The sequence below is a fragment of the Puntigrus tetrazona genome, chromosome 14 (assembly GCF_018831695.1).
Source record: "Puntigrus tetrazona isolate hp1 chromosome 14, ASM1883169v1, whole genome shotgun sequence".
Taxonomy (NCBI): Eukaryota; Metazoa; Chordata; class Actinopteri; order Cypriniformes; family Cyprinidae; genus Puntigrus; species Puntigrus tetrazona.
The window spans coordinates 23,321,944-23,343,776 of record NC_056712.1 but is presented as its reverse complement, the minus strand read 5'-3'; the positions used below and the strand labels follow the sequence as shown (position 1 = coordinate 23,343,776).

General features: G+C 36.9%; 1 long non-coding RNA gene across 2 annotated transcripts in view; it reads right to left on the bottom strand.

Annotated features, from left to right (window-relative positions):
• Positions 1-21,833, bottom strand: part of LOC122357577 — a 91,394-nt gene that overhangs the window by 14,916 nt on the left and 54,645 nt on the right. For both annotated transcript variants that reach the window (XR_006252498.1, XR_006252497.1), the window contains exon 3: positions 3,108-3,197. This is a non-coding gene — a long non-coding RNA (uncharacterized LOC122357577). The remainder of the gene's footprint in view (positions 1-3,107; positions 3,198-21,833) is intronic.

Below are 21,833 nucleotides of genomic sequence, written 5' to 3'. Positions count from 1 at the left end.
GAATGTGATCATGCATATTTATGTGAGCATATATTATTAGCCCGAACAGAGGTCTGTCATGTGGAAAGAAGCAGAGAATTTCCCATTTGCGCTGGCGTCAGAGTAAGGTTTCAATAAGCTAATAATTAAATAGCCTCAATTTCTAGATGATCTGCCTGGAATCAAGGCACAACCAAACTGGGACAAGCCCTTGCCTGAAGGTGAGAAGACAGAATGATTTGAATACAAGTCTTTCATTTCATTCGAAGAAATCACATCGCCGAATCGTTTTAACTGAGGCGACCTCATGCAAATCTCACACTACAGAGCAGGCGGACACAGATGCATCTTTTTTTATTGCCCATTTCTCCCCCGAAAAAAAATCTTCTTTGCCTCAAAGGGTAAAATGTATTAAAACATACAAAGACCTGCTCGCTAGAGGAGTATGTTTCGAGATATGGATATTAAAGGCTGGTGAGATGTGTGGTGCAGGATTTGCTTCTGTTAGAAATATGGACAGAGTGGAGCTTCAACTCCTTTCTATCCCAGGGTGATATTGCTTTGTGTCCAGACTTCATTCTAGAATTATGGCTGCAGAACTACAACTTATAATTCAATGTCCATGACAGAAGGCCTAGAAGACTGAGATTAGTATTTCCGTTAGCAAGCCTGGAGCACGACCCACAGCTTTTCCTTTTTTCTCTGTCGTTATCCTGTTCCCGAGAACTATTACTTATGCGTGCTGGGCATTGAAGCTCTTAAAAGGAATTTAAAAAGAATTTTCCTTATTAATATTGCTTGAATAAAGGAACATATTGTGGTCCTTTAAAAAGGAGAGAGATTACAATAAAGTGCGCTTGGTTCTTGATTGGAAAGAGTACTTTTGTCCTTGACCAGCAGTCCTTTTATATGTGAGATGCTTATCCTGAAGAATACATATGACTCAGTGAATACAGCCTTGGTATTCTTTATTTGTTATCTGGTGGGATTTGCTTCCATAACATCGCCATGTTAAGCTACAGAAACAGCCCCCCGGAGCAATCTGAAGGGAAGTGTTTTGCTCAAGGACATGATGATGATCGCTAAAGGAATAGACCAAATGGGTTCAACTCTGCAAATGAGAAAGAATTTATGTTTCTACGGTGTTTTGTTTATTGCAATTTATTTACATTACTTTTTACTAAGACACGTTGCATGTAAAGTAAATTACGATAAAACTGGGGAAATTAATCTGTAGAAATTTCACATAGATTAAAATATGTCAAGAAAAAAAATAAAACTGCAAAATAGACTGCATGCTGTTAAAGAGGGGAAAATAGAAATAATAGGACCATTTAAAATAATTAAATCATAGTCAATAAAGCCAGGGACTGACCTGCTTGAGCCGCATAAACTGAATGGTAAATTAACCAGCAAATTGAAGTGATTTAGTACCAGGTTAAATAACTAGCTCAAACGCATTTAATACATAGGCGAGTAATCAAATATGCATAGCATAACCGTAATATTAAAATAAATACATTTAAAAAATCATAATTCATATAACATGAAATATTTAAAGGATATTTTCGATATAAAGAAAAAAAATACAGTAAACAAAGGATTGCAAAATTTAAAAGTGCACTTTTGTTTAAAGTTAAGGTGCCACTTTTAAGAGTAAACATAACATATAGTCATAACATATAGTCAGACTTAACAGACATGGACTAAAAGCCACATAACCCACATTTTTACCACTAAGCTAAACCACATAGTGTTTTGGACTGAGTTACATTTTATTAAATTATAAATATAATTAGGTTGAAAGCAAAATGTGTTCAGTGCTTTATCATCTTGCTTGTCCATGCCACAATTCAATAGTAGTTTGATTTAGCATAAAATGCAGAACAAATTTCTTTAGAGAGAAAGTTAGTTTCCAGAGCTGATTTTTTTTGCAGACCGATTAAAAACTGTATATATGGACAATTACAGTCAAAAAGCTCTCTGTGTTAAAACTCAACGCACAAAATCAAATCACACCTGCCTGTTTTTATGAGTGACACTTCACCGGTTTGTCAGCTGTGAAGGTCTTTCCATATAAAAAGGAGTTTAAGCATCCTCTCTACTGCAATAACATGCTAAAACTTCATGTTCTATTCATACTGAGTGCCCATGTGGGCACTTGTGATGCCCTTTATTTGTGGCATATTAAAATGGAAACTTCTGGTACTTTTGTCTTCATGCCAACAGACACAACCTCCCACATGCATAACAAACGGATCAAAAAGGGGGGAGCTATGAGGAAGAAAGGAAGAAAAGCAACCGAAAAAAAAAAACAAGAGAGAGAGAGAGAGAGAGAAACAAATTCCATCTGTCCTGATTTAAATTTGTTTTGTCACAGGCTACAGGGGTGCCTTTCAGAACTCCAAAAGGTGACACTCCTGGAAAGTTCAACAGTGTCTGAGAATGTGTTTGTGTGTGTTATGGGAAGAGTGGTTAGGCAATCGGATAATATGGAATTCAGCATACATCTGTTAAACAATAGTGATCAGGAAACAGCGTGAATGCAAAACAAAGTCAGAAAATAAAAAAAAGAGTCAAACACGCCAGCTGCACACAAGGTGCCTGTACAGCTAAAGGACAAAGGTCAAGTGGACATCTGAAATCGCAGGTTGTTTCTTTGGAATATTTCTGACAGGTCAGACTTAATTTTCATAAGGTCATGATCGTGGTCTCATTGAGGACTAAAAATGTTTTCCCTTTACATTTACTCTGAATGGTGACCTTGACAATCCTGCTGTGTTTTTTCCCCCAGAGAAGTTGGGAAATTTAGCAGGGCGTGAGAGTGGCGCTGTTGTTTTTCTTTTAGATGTTTGCTGCTTGTCTACATGATCATTTGGCACTCTTCTCTACAAGGCCTCACAGTATGTCACAATATCAACTGCTGCTTTCGAATCTGTGAATGACTGATCAAGGCGCTGAAAATAAATTGAAGAACCGGAGTGTGAAGTGAGAAAATGTAAATAAGACAACATATTTATCCCGAAACCAGAAACAGACTCCCAAACATTTTAGTGACTGTGGGCTGTCATCACACCCTGGTAATGTCATTTATGCTCATATGCCTAGAGAAAGGACCACCTCCCTACCCGGTTTTGTGCCGGCGAAATGGACCGACAGCCGAGACCTGCTGGCTTGCCGCATTTTATACAGAAACCCATCAGGCATGACAGGGGCACCTGCAAGGAGAAGAAAGAGGACCCCTGTGAGTTTAATCACCTCTAATACAAGATTATCCCGGTGCCAGAGGACATAATCTTCCCCAAAATACATCACCTGTCAACAGCTTGCGCAGAACATGATCACCCCCTTCCAAAAAACATCAGCTCTTAATCGTCATTGAAGTCACTCAGGCGGAAAATCACAGAGAACGTTTCCACGGTGTTATTTCTCTTGTTGAAAAGTGTCAGATTGTCTTTAAAAATCAGGGGAGGAAAAAAATTTACATTTCTAATGCGGAAAAAGTGAGCCCACTGAATTAACAAAGGTTTGTTTCTGCGCTCTGAAAGACAACCCATGTAAAAAAATGTCATTGTGTCCATTTACGTATTTACCAAACAATGTTAAACACTAATCGCTGATGCTAAATATGCTATTTGTATTAAGTGTAATTTGTCTGAGCGATACAAGTTAGTGAATATATTTCAACAACATAGACTATTTGCATATATTTAAGTATTTAAAAGGATTGTTGACCCAAAATAGCTGTATTTGATTTTTTTATTTCACTTGGAGTTATACTAAAAATGTCCCGGCTCTTCTAAGCTTTATAATAGCAGTGAATGGTGGCCAAGATTTTGAAGTGCATCCATCCATGACAAAAAAAAGTACTCAAGACTCCAGGGGTTAATATAGGCCTTCTGGTGCAAAGTTATGTCTGTAAGAAAAATATCCATATTTAAAACCGACGTATGCACGTTTACAAGAGAGTGACATTCCATCGGTAATCTCCAGTGAGAATATTCTAGTCTCACGAGAATCAAGTTTTGTTTACTGCAAATGAAAACCGTCTTCTTGGCTTATATCAAAATCCTCTGACATTTTTCTTTACAAATCCTTGTTTTGTACTTGTCATTTGCGACTGGTATTTTGTATTTTGCTCTTTCCCATGCGCTTTCCTATGTGCATTAAATTGTTTTCCAAGGATGAACAAAAGTCTAAGGGATTGCAGCAACATACGGGTAAGCGATTAATTCCAGAATTTTAATTTTTGGGTTTAAAATATTCTTATGGATCATGAGTTAGACTTTGGGTTTGGGACAGCCGTAACAGAGAGTATATGATGACAGAACATTCTTTCGGGTAAACCATACTTTTGACAAACAGCAATAGCCAATGTAGAACATCGATTACACCACAAATACCAACAAAGTAAATAACAGCTGTCTTCCAATACAAACACTTTTATCTTTTTCACTGACAAAGAGCAATGGATAGCTTGTATAGAAATTTCTGTTAGCTTGTGACTCAAAGGCATATTACACATCTGTGGCAAAAATGACTCTAACTGTGAACCTGGTTTTTATTATTTCATTCAATAGCCGATCATGCCTCTCCTACTTGAACCACTGGGGGATAACTTCAAACACTCCTCTGCGCTGTCTTTATCAATGTCTTTCTCTTTTGCTTCATAAATACACATTGCATCAGTATGGCATCAGAATCTTTTTCTTTTTCTCTCTGTATTCAGGTCTGATCTCTCCTCCACTTTTTTGACCCCTCTCCCACTCTCTCTTGTGCTCTTTCTGAACAAAGAGTGCCGGCTCATTACTGAGGAGAGCAGACAGAGGGGAGGTGTCAGACCTCGGCTCTTTATCCATGAGACTAGAGATGGATAAATCAAAGCATCGTGCTGCTCACATACAGAAATAACAGACATCTTTACACTGTTTTGTGAGGTGGATAAAAAGGAGAAGAGGTGAATGGCCAAATTGAGAGGTGTCAAAGTGAGAAATCTTCTGTATATTCATGCACGAATTAGAGTTTTTAATTACTAATTACTACAATTCTGAAGTTGTTTGGTTGGACTGTATGTCAAATAATGTTAAATTATATGAAAATAAAAAACAACCTTGACTAAAACCACTTTTTGTCTTTTTGACCACTTTGTGCCCTAAATTATATATATATATATATATATATATATATATATATATATATATATATATATATATATATATATATATATATATATATGTGTGTGGTTGTCTAATGAAAACACACACACATAAAAAAAAAAATTTAAATTCTCATAAAGGCCTTGTTTGAATTATGCCTAATCAAGGGAGGTATCTTAAGAAGTGATGATAAGTAAAAAGTTCTACAGTATTTCCCTTGCACAGGCTCGCCTGAACTGATTGCAGCTGCGTTTATTATGCAGATAAAAACTGCAACTGTCAGACGTCAAAGATGACGGGCCCTTTGCATGTGATATGTAGATTGAACTTGTTTTAGTCTTAATTTAATGAGCCCCCAGTAGGTATTCATATCAGTCTTATCAGCCTTGATTACCAAAGAAGATTATAAAAATTGACAGAAGATCTGACTTGGTATTCTGGAGCGAGATGAGAACCTCGATTTAACTGGAACAAGCTGTATAATAGATGAATAGGAAAGGTGTCAGTCAAAAGCTGACTGTGGTGCCCTCACCCCCGCTTCTCCTCCACACTTTGTTCAGATCCCATAATAAAATATTCAGAGAGTTGAAAGTGTTGGTGGATTCAATTATGTGTACTTAGCTGCCGTTTATTTGGTTGGGAACACAATTACACACAGCAGCACTTCAAAGCCTATTAGTACACCTCGACCCATGGTCAACTTTCAATCAAAACTACTGCATCCCTTACCAAGGGAGACAATGCGGGGGTAATAGAATTTTAAATCTGCTTGGGAGACGATTAAAGAAAAAATAAATACAGTTTGCCTGGCTTCATTAGCTTTTGTTTGAAATTAAACAAAAAACTTTTTTTTCCCAATGAATATTGCTCTCTTTTTGTTCAGCAGAGAAACAGGAAACAGATTTTATTGTGCAATTGTTCTGCCAAGATCGTTATGAGGACTCTGTCTCTCGGCAACTCATCCGTGCAGGTGCTGGATAAAACAATGGCATGAATTTTCACAGGTTTGCCACGGACATCTGGACCAACAGCAGGCCAGGTGCATCTTAAAACATCTGAATACACAATACAGAAATCCTTAATCACTTTCAGTTGATGTTCCATATGTGGTGCCAATCCATTTTCATTTCCACCTTCAGCCTTTGTTGTCATTGTAAAGCTGCAGTCAATCGCCACCTCTGATGGGAGATTAAACTGTGGCGTACACCTCTCAAAATCCAGAAAGCCCTTGAAAGCTGCACGCTAGCCCAGAGACACGCTATTAGCCACTTTTCGGTTGCCAAAGTTTGCTAGCTTGTCTTGTGTAAGTCAAATGTTGCCAGGGGAAACAGACGGCTGCCACCCCACAGCAAAGCCCCCGTACGCGAAATCCCATCAATATATTCGTGGCGTGAGCCTCGGCTCCCTAACCTCGAAAGTCACAGGCCCTCCATACCCGCCGATTTAATTGTGATTTACACCATTGCACTCTGCAAATTGTTATGTCTGAGACGCCTGAGCCTTTAAGCCACGTCGATTATATTTCTCTGGCTAAAGGCTGTCAATCTCTCCCACTGTTTACCTGCAAGGCTGATTAGCAAATTTGCCCATACCGGGAAAACCCTCAAATCAATTTCCTTCTGGAAACCCAATCCTCAAGGCTTCTGTCTTTCACATAACACCTGAGAGTATATGCTTGCGTGAGCATGTGATTGTTTAAGACCTTCTGAGAAGCCTTGTCTTCTGCTCTTGACCTCCAACCCCTCGTTCCTCCCCTTGACTGGCTGCATGGGTAGGCAATAACGCACTCTCTGTCAATCGAAAACATGACTTGCGCAACCTCTCGCATGTTTGCTCGGCTCTTTCCTTAGAAGCGAGCAGGTATATGAAGCGAACTTGTTCTTTCTTATTAAAATTGCAATCAGGACATCAGAAGGAATTTCCAATCATCTGTAATGGTAACGCCATGTATACTTATGTGAAGTATTGAAGGACAATCCGCTGAGGAAAAGTCTAGCCTTTCGAGTGGCTTCATTTTAGAGGTTAATCAATAAGACTCTCATATCAGAGTAAATAAACCGAGGCTGAATCAATAAGACTCTCATATCTGCCATCAGTTGTTTGTCAAGAGTGGAACAGCAGCGGTCTTAGCAAGCGCAATATTGTAGTTTGTGGAGAGCTGAAGTATGTTTGGTAGCAAGCTATGCTCTCTCTCTCAATTCTTTTTTTCAATGTAAACACTGGCCACTTTAGACACTACATATCGTTTTGACTAGGTAAAATAAACAGTTCTTAAAGTATGCAGTACATGACCAAAAATGTCTGATTGGTTGAGACATTTGTTGATTATTACGTTAGGCTCTACTGCCAGAATTCCACACATGCTGTGCACTGGCTTGATGAACTGCATGCTGGGATTGGGGCATCTGTGGTACTTGGCTGAGGGCGAAGGCTGATGTAACGCCACTAGCGGGACAAAATGCTACGGACAAACATGTCAGTTAGCCTTTTCAAACCCCCTGCTTGTATCTTCTCACTTTGGAATTTTGGGAACATTTTACAATGAAATTAAAAAAAATATTTCATTAGCTTGCATGCATCAGTTATCATAAATGTACTATTTACTGCATTTATTAAACATGTAGCAAAGAATATTTGTAGCAATAACAAAAAATACACTGTATTCATCAAAATCATATTCTCCATGTTCCATGTAGATATTTTGTAAATTTCTTAACTTAAATATATCAAAACATTTTTTGATAGTAATGTGCATTGTTAAGGACATCATTTTGGTAGCTTCAAAGGCAATTTTCTCAAAATTTTTGTACACTCGCTCCAGATTTTCAAATAGTTGTATACTGAAACAAATATTGTCCTATTCTAACAAACCACACATCAGTGGAAACTTTTTTTTTTCAGCTTTCAATTGACCCTTTTGTCTGGTTTTGTGGTCCAGTGTAACACACACGCACATATACCTTACGTTTTAAAGGGTTAGCTCAACCAAAAATTCTGTAATATTTCACTCTCCATAATTTCCTATTTCTGTATATAATGTTTTCTGAAGCATCATCATCACTTTGTGTGATGAACATATCTAAGCCTTCACACATCTTCAAATCATCTTGCTAGTGTTTTTCAGGAAAAACATAAAAACATACAGATCTGGAAAGAAATCTAAGCGGGTAGATAATGACAGAATTTTTACGTGAACTATCCCTTTAAGTAAAGTTAACAAATTGAAAGTGTTGGCACTTTTTTATGTGTGTGTCATCTTCTAGGTCAGTCCATCCTACAGTTGCAGAAAGAAAATCCCTTTTAGCCATAAATGGTACTTAGGAAACGGTATTCTTGCACTTTCTATCTCTTTCCTGGGAATTGTTCTGTATTTGCTCTTTCTGCAACAGCTCTGCTGAGACCAGTTTATTGTTTATTGTTTTCATTTGTGGTTTTTCAGCCTTTGAGAGCATCCAGATCACACTGCCAAAAGCGTCCAGGCCCTGTGTCCACAGCCACCAGCCATGAGTCTGACACAAACCACTGACCCCCCTCCAGCCCCCGTCTCCACCCATCACACCCTCCGATTTCAGGACTGCATCCCAAGCCTGGCATTCCATCTGTGCAGCTCTGCACCTCCTCACCCTTCTGCCTGTCCATCCAAAAAAGCACATAGTGAGGTGACAGAGGGAGCCAAAACAGCTCGTCATGCATACACACACACATCCAAACCAGCTCTGCGTGTGGAAAATAATCTAGTATTACGGGTTAAACCGTTGACAAGCTAAACATACAGACATATTATTATAATTATTCTAATTGCTTTTGGTTACATATAATTGTATGTATAATTGTATGCATGTCATTGCAGTGCAATTGCATCATGATGCTGTGACAATGTTTGCCTTCAGAATTTAGAAAGCTTAATTTAACCCTTTGATCATCATTGAACTTGTTTGTTTGTTTCTATTTTAGTTAAATTCCTTCATCCCACTGGAACTGAATACTGTTTGACACACTTTTGAAAGAACTTAATGCCAGTTAATTAATTAATTGTCAATTTAAAGTTTGAAAAACTTATAGAGAGAGACTGAGAGACTTACAGACAGAAACGATATAATGATAAGTGATTGATACTAAAATTCTTAATAGCTGTCATTCTGTCATTTTTTTTTTGCAATTCAGTTATTTTATAAGTAGCATATAGAAAATTAATCAGCGTACTATTACCCCCTTTACCCCAACCCCCAAAATTAAATAAAATACAGATAAATAAATTAAATATTTTAAAAAATGTCTCCCTAAGTGAATATATACAATTCTTACATAGATAAAATGACAGGTCTAGCATGATTGGTCTGTGCTGATGACAGTTCCAAATATAATATCTCAAATAAGGAATGTAACCAATGCTTGATAGAAAGGTCATGAGGAGGGTTCTTTTAGCATTGAACTAAAAGTTTCTTTGCAACATTCGAGGGGGCTAACCACAATTTCCAGTCGTTCACATTTAGAGGAAATTGAGAGTTGTCATTACACAATAACAGAACGGTGTCTCTAGGGAAACAAATCCTTGTGACCTTGTACAGAACGTCAAGCACCATATCCCAAATATTTTGTACATCTGGACATTTCCATAGCGCATACAACAGCATGGTAAAAAATTACTGACAAAAAAATTTAATAAAATAATAATAATAATATTTTAAAAATTCCTCCTGTATAGAAGTATGCACAAATACGCAATGCAAGATATAAAGCCTTGTTTTATTGATTTTTATGAGACAGAAAAAGGGCAAGAATGTGTGCGTAATGATCACTGATCTAGCTCCTGATATTCTACCATAATTATACATTCATTGATTAAAGCTAATTGGACACCAATTAGCATTTTCCGTTTTATATCCCCACTCAAAATGCCTAAATGAACAAATAGCACTTCACAACATGTTAGAAAGGGAATTACATTACAGACATTAGAGGTCACTCCTTGGATTCCTTTAGTGGATAAAAACAATCTTGTTTACAGCAAATAAATGACAACCGCATAAATAAAAGTGGAGAGGAAATGACACTGTGTAATGCAGACACTGATCTGTGGCAGCAGAACTAATTTCAAATATGTCAAGCTTGAAATTACTACACAGACTCTGCCAAAAATATGGATGTTTGTTTACAATCCATATCAGTGGGGGATATCTAGGTTTAGTGAGTAAATACAGGGGTTGGGATGAGGCATGTTAATTAGTACTTGAGACTTGTGTGCCTTCGCAAATGACTCACAAGGCTTGATAAAACAACTCTGGATAACAGCTGCAATGTGGAGAATTCTAATGTGTCCAAGCGTAAATCTGCAGGAATTACTACCACAAGTTCTTCCCATCCTCACCTGTCTGGATACTCATAACAGACTCCAAAATTGCTGATTTTGTGATATAATCTGTGTGCTTAAAAAAATAACCAGAATGGTTTGCTGCTGCCTCACTCAAACTCATCTTTACAAAAACTTCTTTAACAACGGTTCAAGTGCTTCAGAAGTAACCATGACACACTGTAATATAGGGCGAGTAGTTCTGGTCACCTTTGACCCAGAAGTCAAATATTATAGTTATCTTATGTAAACTTTTAGCTAGAATCAAGTCGCAGTAGGAAAGAGGTTTTAAATTCCAACATAAGTGCTTTGCATTTCATTTGAGAAGATCTCTTTTTAAATGTCAATGCATGCAGACGTGACCCTTCAGGGTCTCATAGATATTTTCAAACTCTAGCTTTCAAAGTTTCAAAAAATCCTCTAGCTGATAAGCGTTTGAAAAATAGTGCAAATTTAGAGATAAATAAAAAACAACCAAATATAACTGACTACTGGAATGTACAAGAATTAGAACAATGAACTCTCACATCATGGTGTGTAAACTGTTGAGCTTAAAACTGTCTCCATGTTACGAACTAACCTATGTACAGGAATAAACAAATATTATTATTTTGTTTGCTTCGAGCAAGATCCAAATGAGTTATTTCTACTATTCCTTGAGAACAAAAGCACATGAACTCTAACAAAACTTACTGGCTGCAAAACGCTCATGACTTTGTGAAGTTCTGGGACTAATTGGATGATTGACCTACAGACATCCTCCTCTGTTGTTCCTCTCCATCCTTCTCACCCCCCTCTGTAGTTATTTACAAAGCTTCTTCCTTACTTTATCAGTTGGTATTTTGCTCTTTTATCCTTCACGGGGAGCTTGCTGTCAGAAATGAAAGTTGAGACGGAGTCCTGTTAGCCAAAGATTGCGTCTTGTTTACTTGGAGGTGTTGACCCCCGTTGGCCGACAGACCGTGCGCTGAGATCCGATGGCGTGTGTTCGCGGATGCGCAGCGTGTGCGTGGGTGCAGGTATGAAAGGGCAGGGCGGTTGGAGGTGTGGGTAGTCTTGCCTCAGCACTTTCCAGGTAAACTTCTGACTCCAACACCCTACAGCTGAGAGAAAGAACGCCCGGAAGAACATCCATCCCCCCTCGTCCTCTTCCCAGCTGCATTCTCTTTGAAAAGCACCTCCAAAACATTGGGAAACAAAGAGAAAATGTGTGCAAAAGAAAAAAAGTTTTGTACTCCGAGAGCACCGTTTCCTTTCAATTTTTCTTCCTTCCTCTTATTTTTTTTTTGTCACATCGTGCTTTTTTTGGTGCCAAGGACTGAAGGATTGGTGGCAGGAACACTGCAGGTGCACGGGGCCCCCGGGGACTTTTCCCTAAACGCCAGCCAGACAAACAAGGGGACATGTTCCTTCTCACAGCGCCTCGGCGGGATTGGAGCATTTGCGCTGCGTTCAATCACAGCTCATTCCAGAACGATTTCACCGTTTTTCAACGCATCCCTGAAGTAATGGGAACGAAACCCTGGAGACTCTGTCAGCATGGACCCAGAAGACTTGCAGTCTTTTAAAACGCAGACACCAGCACAGCAATAAGAGAATTGCACAATTAGGGTCTGCACACCTTTCCAATGCTAACGCCAACGTTTTTGATAACGTGAGCGAGAGAACATTATGCTAAACGACGCTCGCATCTACGGAATTCTGAAATGCTGTGATATATGGCGCTTTAAGCCATTTTACACAGAGAGTGGACACGTTTTAGCATAATTCTTTTATTCACCTCGTAGCCTCGAGCCCACAGCGGCACTTGCTTGGAGAGGAAAAGCCTGGGTATTACACTGCAGAGAATCATTCATCCACAATATTTATTCACACAGAAATGGCTGTGATGATTACTTGTATTTTATACTCTAATGATTAGTGTGTTTATATGGAGGAACCCCCACCTCTCTTCCTTTGAGCTCACGCTGTTCCTCCTTCCTCTTTTTGTCTTCTGAGCTTCATTCCAGGGGTGTGAGTTTACCCCTGTAAATCACTGCGTTTCTGGGAGTCTGAAAAGCTGACGTTGAGATATTCACATTAACCCCTTGACAAGAGCAAATCGAGTACTGCGCATCTGTCCTAATGTCCGATGTGCCGTCTGACCCATGATGGCCCCAAGATCACAGACCCTTCCACTCAGGGTCATCCAAGCATGCATAAGGGATAAGAGGCCTCAGCTTCAAACATACTGTATAGGCTCTTTCTAAACTGTTGATGTCAAATTGCAAAGATATCTGAATAATGCAGAGTTAGTTTTAAACAACGTTAAGACAACATTTTTCCATCAGGCTCAATTTTCAATCTTAATGCTTAAGTGTCATTTAATGTTTTAAGCTACTTTTTAAGTAATCATTTTGTAGGCCGATTCCATTGTCAAATACGAACAATGAGGGCATATCAAAATAATGCTGTGTTTGTTTGAGAATCCAACCAATGGTGTGAGTCTGGGGTGTGGCTATTTTATTTTATTTTTTTTACCAATGGAAAAAAGTGTTTAGGAAACCTGTTTTATTTTATTTGCTTTGCTTGCCAGTTGTGCAAAAACAGTACGCTTCAGCTTTAAAAAAAAAATTAATTCATCTGATAAACATGACAACATATGTATCACACAAGGGCATCGCATAAGATCATTTGTTATTTTAGTGCAAATGTTTGCACTTAATCAATAGCAGACGCCGGTGGTGTGCATATGGCTTACATGTGCAACTGTTAAAAGACAATTAATTCTTAATTTTGAGTGATAATATTTTGATAAGCTTGCAAAAACAAGAGTCAACCTCTGCAATGTGTTATTAGTTCTATGCCATCTCAAACAAAAGAGGGGCTGGTGCTGAATATCCTTTCCTTTATTTAGTTATTTAATCTTCACATGTACTTCTTTCACTTCTAGCAATGACTATTTGGATTTTATTCAAATTAAAATATTTGTCTTGCTTTTTGTTTGATTCTACTAAATAAGTTCAAACATAGACATGCCTGACAAGGCATTGATATACATTATCTGCTCTCCCTAAAGCTCATTTCAAATCTATCGAGTTTCTAATCTATTGTATTTTATTTTCAATTAACACAAACACTTCTAATTGGTAAAAAAAAAATCTAGATTTTCTGAAGAATTCAGAATGTAAAAGCAACTATTTTAAAACAAGATAAAAAAAAATGTTCAGTACATTATTTACAAGAGACAATATTAATTTGACTTAAAATATGAATTTTATTCATTCGTATTATATCAGTCATGTGTAAACAATCATTATTAAACGTTTTTTCACTTATTTCCATGAAGTGACTCTTTCAGGGAGTCCAAAACAGCTATTTTGGGACTCCCGATTCACAGGTTTGAGTTTCACTCCAAAAGAGCAGAATTCTGATCTAGCACATATTGTGACAGGCAAGGTCCCGCACTGTCTTTCCCTGTTAGGGGGCTCCCCCTCCCTGGCACACCGTTTTGGCACGAGCACCACCTCTGCCAGCTGGGCAGCAACTGTGAAGCCAACCTTTAGCTAAGGGACAGGTGGCCAGTCCGAGCCCCTGGACTGTCTTTACAACCCACAGTCCTGTCAAAATCACTGCAGTCTCGAAACTGGCTAGGGAAAATTTTGAAGTACATAAGACTAATACATACAAATCCCATTTACTTTCAAAGTGCTTATAGTCTTAGTAGTTACGTCTCATAAGCTGTTCAGCTGAGAAATGTGTGTGTGTGTGTGTTCGCTATCACCTGTTCTGTCTCATCTCTGTCCAAGCTGGCACAAATTCAGGTGGCTGGCATGGGTCCATATGCCAGCGTGTGCTCTCAGCCCTCTGACCTACCTTCAGAACATCTACTACATCAGAGAGACGGAGAGCGGAGGTGCAGAAAGATGAGAGAAGGAGAGAAAAAGACAAATGTACAGACTCTGAGAAGCTTGTAACTTTTAACAGTATCCAGAGGCAACCGTGGCTCTCAAAACAGTAGGAAACTTCTAGAATAGAAGTCTTTATCACAGAGATTAACATTATACTAGAGTTTTCTACCCCGACGTTTAATAAGACTTACCCTCCAATAACAACCTTTTTATCTTCCTTACAGCAGCAAAGGCCTTGTAGGTACCTGAAGAAACTTGTCCTGACACGAGAGAGATCAGGTTAATACTTAGCATGCCCCCTTCCCCGTTCTCTATTTCTGTCTCGCTCCGTTGAACGTTCAGTGATTTCACACCTCGGCAACACTAGCGTGGACACAATTACTGGAGCGGCAGCCCCTGCACAACCTAGTGATACTGGCTCCCTGACACGTGAAGAATGTCTGCCCACGAGGCTGGGTTTTTGGCTTCTGACATCCGGGCATGGCACATGGCATGCTCATTACCAAGAGTCCTCCGAGTACAGGTTTTGCGGCTAAACTCTACGGCTTATTCAGGCTCTGCAGCAGAGATCTGATTTGCACAAAAGAACCTGACATGAAGGACCTTTTTATTTGTAATTTTAGATTAAAAAGTGCATGGAGGTCAATTATAGATGAACTTTATTAACTTCAGTGTCTTCCACACAACTGATTTGCCCTGCTTATCCTTCCAAATTTTGTTAATAAAAGGATAAAATATAGGAGTTTAAACCCAATAAGAGCACTTCCAAATACATTCGAACAAAAGTCCTTTATGCTTACCACAATTTATATATAAATGTGTGTGTGTGTGTTTCACACAGCTGTTTTCTATTATAACTTATTAAAATGGTTTTTATCCATTACTACTGATAATACTTGCTAATGTTAATATTCAAATCAGTTTGGGCTTCTCAATATTTTTGTGCAAACTGCAGTACATTTTTTTTTTCCTCAACCAACATGTTTAACGGTAGTCTATAATTTTTCAAAAGGAAAAAAAAAATAATCCAAACTGGAGTACTTTGTTTTTCCTTTTGTCTGACTGTTCCTTTAAGACAATTATAGATTTAGAACCATATAGCAATCATGAAGAAAGTAATTATATGCCAGAATTCTACAGCATATTATAGCAAGTGCTTCGGTGTGTAGTCTTTGAGAATAAATGATAATAACGGAAATGTTATCTGCTCATGGATGCTGCTTTTTTTCTCAAAGCGAAGGCTTCAAAGCTGACCTGCCGCTGAACAAAGAAATGGATAAAAATGGAAGCGGGGGGAAGGGGAGTGAGAGGCACTGTTTTTTATGTGGCCATGGGCCAGCTTTGCCTCGCCTCCTTTGAGTTCTGTCCTGACCCATGATCACCTTGAGTGGGACGGGGTCACACGAGGGGGCTTGGTGAAGTGCTGCTTAGCGCTTCTCTGTTTTTCCCTCTCCCTTTCTACCTATTTTTTTCCCAGCCCTTTTATTCTCTTTTCTAAAGTGGCTTTTTCTCCTTGAAGGATCTCTCATGGCTACACTTACCTTTGGTTATGGACAGTTGTGTTGATGCGAGACCACACACAATTTTTTTTTTTTACTTTTCCTCACACACACCATCACACGTAGATATTTTTCTCATACACACCTCAATCCTGTTTGCATGAGATAATGTGTTTTTACAAGAAAATTAAATAACAGCCTTGCTGTATGAGTAATTATCGGCTTTGAAAATGCTACAGTATAACATATACTTATGAAGTTGTGGCCTTTATATTACTTGCTTCAATTGCGAAGAAAAAAAAATCTGATAACACTTTACACTAGTTAACTATTGGTTAAAGTTTTAACAAAGTTTTATATGTTAAAATGAATAAATTGGCCTTAGCTAATATGAACTAACAGTCGTATTTTTATTACTTAAAGATTAAGTAATTGATTAATTGTATTCAACTGAGCTGAAGATACCTTAAATAATACATAAGTATATTTACTGCATTATAAAGTAGCCCCAGTATTAGCCTGATTAATCTATTATTTTTTCCAGAGTAAATAATCTTGGCTGAGGACGAAATCTCATCACATTATTTTATGCAACTTTAATGTTATTTGTCAGCACTGTCTTTGTACTTTTGACTGAATAGTATTTCATTATAGTATTCAATATTACGAAGTGGTGTGTATGTTTTGTTTTATGAAAAGTTTGTATATATATATATATATATATATATATATATATATATATATATATATATATATATATATATATATATATAGGCCAGAAAAATATATTAACTACTTCTCATCCTTTAATTTTGAAGTTATTGATGAAACTGAGAATCTGAGATCAGGTAAAAACTATAGACTCTGGCTCAATTTTTACCACTTGGGGGCGATCTTAATTTGAAATTTTAAAAAAGTTTGAATTGTTTGAAAATTTGAAATGTTTCCATCCATCACTATTGTAAACAAGGAACAACAATTCCACTGATTGCAATCGACATGTAATGATATCAACAAAAAAAAAAAACACATTATAAAATATATAGTAAAACCATTTGCATGTAATCTGTCCTTTATCGCCAACTTTTTTCCAACTGTAGACAAATTTCTCTTCCAGTTCTCTAAAATTTTGGAGAGTGTATTTGTGCGAAGGTTTGATAAATTTATAGACAAACATAGTTTATTGAGTGATCATCAAACAGGTCGACCTCAGTGACTGCTGGTAGAAAATATTTTTTCTTCAATGGTTAATAATAAATATACTGCGGGATGTTCCTAGATTAAAAAAGCTTTTGACAATTGATTATGGCTTTAATGATGAAATGGAAAAGATATAAGAGGAAAAGCTTTTGATTAGATAAAACATAACTTCGGTGACAGATATCAGTTTGTACAAATAAACAATGTTAAATAAGATTTAGTGAAAGTTACTTGTGGTGTACTGCAAGGTTCAGTGCTAGGACCCAAATTGTTTGTATTGTATATAAATAATATTTGTAAAGTGTTAAAATAATTAATTATCTATATTGTTTGGGAAACATGGAGAACAACTTTTGAATACAGTGAAAAATGTATTTGTTTTTTGACAATTGATGGTTGTCAAAAAATTGTTTGATGATAACAGACTTTCATTGAACTGCATATGTTTAAAAGAAAAATAAGGGTTAGAACTATTGCAAAAAGAAGGTGTATATCTATCGAAGGGGTAAATTTATGCAATAAATGTGATAAGGAATTAAAATTAATGTCATTCACTTTGTATATTTAAGAAAATGATTAAAAATAAGATCATAAATAACTATTTGACTTAGTATTAACAATCGTGATATTTGTATTGTTTAAACATTGAAGTAATAATTAGAATTTGTGGTTTTTTTTTATTATGTTTGTTTCAAGTTATGCATATTTTGAGAATTGTTTATATAACATTGTTATCCAGTACTAACTAAATTAGTGAAAAGTGTTACTTATCAGGTTTAATTGTGTAAAGGGTAGGCATAATAAGCACTACACCTTTTTTGGTAAATGTTTATTTATTTTGTGAAAAATTGTCTGAAAAGGACTGAAAAATAAATGTATTGATTGATTAAAAGGAAGGTATTCTTTACTTTCAATATCACCTTATAAAGGTGCAGCCAGCCAATGCTCTGCCAATATGTGATTGAGCTGAAGCATGAATGCTGAATCAGATGCAGGTATTTATACTTGGTCAGTACATTTTTCTCTTGTAATACTCGACTCAATGCTCCTTTGCTAGTTCTGAAGTGACATTTTTATATTAGTAACACGGTCACGGTAGAAGAGAGTCATATGGACAAAAAAGGGGTTTTAAAAGCATTCAGCTGTTGATTTGTATGTATTTACACATTATAAACAGTTCAGCCGTGTGGCCTCATGCGATATACGACCATATGGCAAGGCTATTTGAGTGATATTGCTCATATAATACTTAGACATTACTTTGTAAATCAATTAATTAATGCATTTATTAAAAACACACATACACACACTTTTTTTTAATTCACACTTTGAATCGTCATGTCACGCATAGTGAAGAAAAACTCTAATTCTCTCAGTTTATCAAAGATGCAAATATGCATGTAGAGAATTTAAAATCTGATTTACACACGCGAGTGAAAATGCAATAAGTTTAGATTTCAGCATCTAAAATACAACTGGCATTTGAAAATGCTAATGACCACTCTGTGAGACTTCCCCAAAAACAAGACCAAAGTGGTTGACTCGTTAACTTCAATAGCCGTTAATCACAGACACTCTAACTGGAACACAAACAATCCACCAACACAGCATTACTCGGCAGGCGGTAACACCTCTGAGCTCTCGCCTCACTGGTCTTTTCAGCGATAGAATTATACGTCAACCTTACACAAGTGCTCCATTACACAACTATCTTGTCAAACTAAGCTTTGTTCTTGGTATTGATTCAGAATGTGTAACCGGCTGAAATAATGATTCCGAAATTCCCATCACTCTTCTATTGAAAGGTTGAGTCAGATGTGAAGTTAAATATGCCCTTTCATGTAGGATGGAAGGAGCTTAAACAACAAAGATGCTGCTCAGTGAGAGACTTATTAATGCATGAAGCACACTTTGAGCGGGCCCAGACTCACAGCACACATTTCAATATTAACAACTGAAGAAATTAAGCCATATTGAGGGACAGAGATGCCAAAGGCAGATGGAATTTAATTGTAGGTTTTGCACTGAGACTGGGAGATGACCTTGACCTCTTTTCGAGATTATATGTGTGTGTGAAAGCTGCGTGTGTGCGGTGAAGACAAGCGCTGCCAGTAAGATCACTGCCATTTCATGCTGTTGGCTTGGGATACCAAAATGATACTTCATGCACAGACCTTAAAAATAACAAATATTACATATAAAATAAATGTTACCATTGAGATCGAGTCATCCTCAATAAAATGTTGAATTAAATGGACTTGTAATGATTAGGAACTGTAGATTCCAAAATGCAAAAATTAAAACAAAACAACCAAGGGCATCATAAAAGTACCCAATAAAATGCTGTGTATGAAGAACAAATTTACATTTTTATATATAGTTTGTATATTGTATATAGTTTGACATGTACAGTGCGCTCCACCAATATCGCCACTCTTGGTAAATATGAGCAAAGGTGGCTGTGCAAATAAATCTGCATTACTCGTCTTTTTGATCTTTCATTCTGAATAGTCACAAAAAATTATTGGCACCCCTACAAATTAGTAAAAGTGAAATATCTCTTATAAGTATATAAGTATTCATGGCACACCAGGGTAATAGGCGTAACTTGACTATTGAGCTTGGGGTTGGCGAACCAAGCCAGTTGATTTGGTCAGTCAAACTTTTGAATGCATTTTAGCATTTCTGAAGTAAAAATGTACAAAGTCAAAATCTGTACCATTAAAAGCATTTTTTTTGAAATTAGAACTGCCACCGGATACATTGCACGCAAGTTATCGTAAAGTTTGGGCGGTCTATTTCTGCTGCGCTAGCAATAAAGACGTTGAATAGAATGCACCATGAGGCTGTCTGGGTCTGAAGTCAGACATCTTCATCTGTCTTTATTTTGGTTATGTTCAGATTCCTCCACAGTTGTTATATGTTGCAAAAAAGCACTAAATATTAATTCATAACATGCAATGGGCAAGCAGTAATGTATCTGCCAAAATGCAGATTCGTCACACAACAACTTCTTTTGGGAAAGCCATTAAAGGCAAGTTAGATTTTTTTAATTAATGTATTTGCAATAAATAACTACAATATGTGCATATTTATTATTCATGCACAAATATTTTGTAAAATATAAAAGATGTGTAGAGAGTTGAGTCTTGGAGTCAGAAAACCTCAAATAAATATTAATCAAACAGCCCTTACATCACCACAGGTATTCAGGAGGGTTTCAATAAAAATTAGGTTTTCAGACACAACTACAACTTCACTTGCTTCTATGGTCAGATGAAACAAAAAAAATTGGCAGCAAACCCACCAGATGGGTTTAGTACAAACAGGGATAAAAAGTACCCCAAGTCCATGGTTAAATATACTGTTAGATCTTTTTCCCTGGCAATGATGAGATCTCTCATCATTCAGGTTACAACGCTTCCCTGCCAAAGACAATTTTTTATGTCAGCCACTGTTCTGTGTGTATTATGGTAGTTGAAGTGCTAGTGCATGACCTGTGTTACCGGACTTCCCGGGTCTATTGGGCTCAAAAAAAAACAACATTCATCATGAGCGGAAAGATCAGAGACAATATAGAACATATATGTAGATCATGCATGTAGATCATGTTTTGATGATTTTGAATCTGATCAGGACAAGTAGGTGCAGATAGAAACATCTCTAGTTATGTTGTCGATAAAACGATTATCCTGCGATATGAAAATGAATATGCATGTGTGTGTATATGTGTGTGTGATCTATATATAAATAGAGTATGTATGTATATATATGTACATATTTGGAATGTATGTATGCATGTGTGTGTGTGTATGTGTGTGTGTAAACATACATGTGTGTGTTTGTTGTATTTACTGAATGCAATTTCAATTATTCATATAATTATTTTCAGGTGAAAGAATAAGATAGCTGAATGTATTTTGCTTGAAAATGTACTACTTTGATAAAACGGCATTTTTTTTTCATTTTTGATGAAACCTTTCTGCATTCAAGTGATGATAAAACATGAACACAAAGATAGAATAAAACTGATTTTTTTTTTAAAGCAGTTGCTTGGCTCTTTATTTTCATATATAATATGTTCATAGATAGATAGTCGAAAATATTCTGAAGGCCATCAAATTTAGGTCAAAATCATAAAAAATGCTGGCGGTGGCTGGCAACTTTTTAAAAAACTGCTGGCAGGGAAAGAATTAATGTTGCTGGCCTGTTTTTCTACAGGAGGTCCTGGACATCTCATTCAGATGCATGGCATCATGGATCCTATCAAATACCAACAGTTACAAAAATCTAAACCTGACTGCCTCTGTAAGAAATCTTATAATGGGCTATCAGGAAAAATTATCCAAAACAAACATCATAATCAACAGAAAAATTAGTCAATGAGCAAAAAATGAAGCTTTTGCCATCACCATACCAGTCCTATGACCTGAGCCCTGTAGAAAATGATTAGGGTGAACTAAAGAGAAGAGGCACCAAAATGAAGCTGTGAATCTAAAGGAATCTAAAGGATCTGGGGAGGTTCTGGATGAAGAAAAGGTCTCTGATCTCTTATCAAGTGTTCAAACTCTTCAGGCATTGAAGTAGCAACCTCAGAGCGGCTATCTTGGGAAAAAGACTTTGCAATAGTTGGGTGCCAATAATTATGGCCTAGAATTAGAGAAAGCATGATAGGTTAGACTTTTGTGCATTTTTTTAATGTAAGATCACATAGATTTATCAGACCATTATATACAAAACATCATGGATGTATTCATAG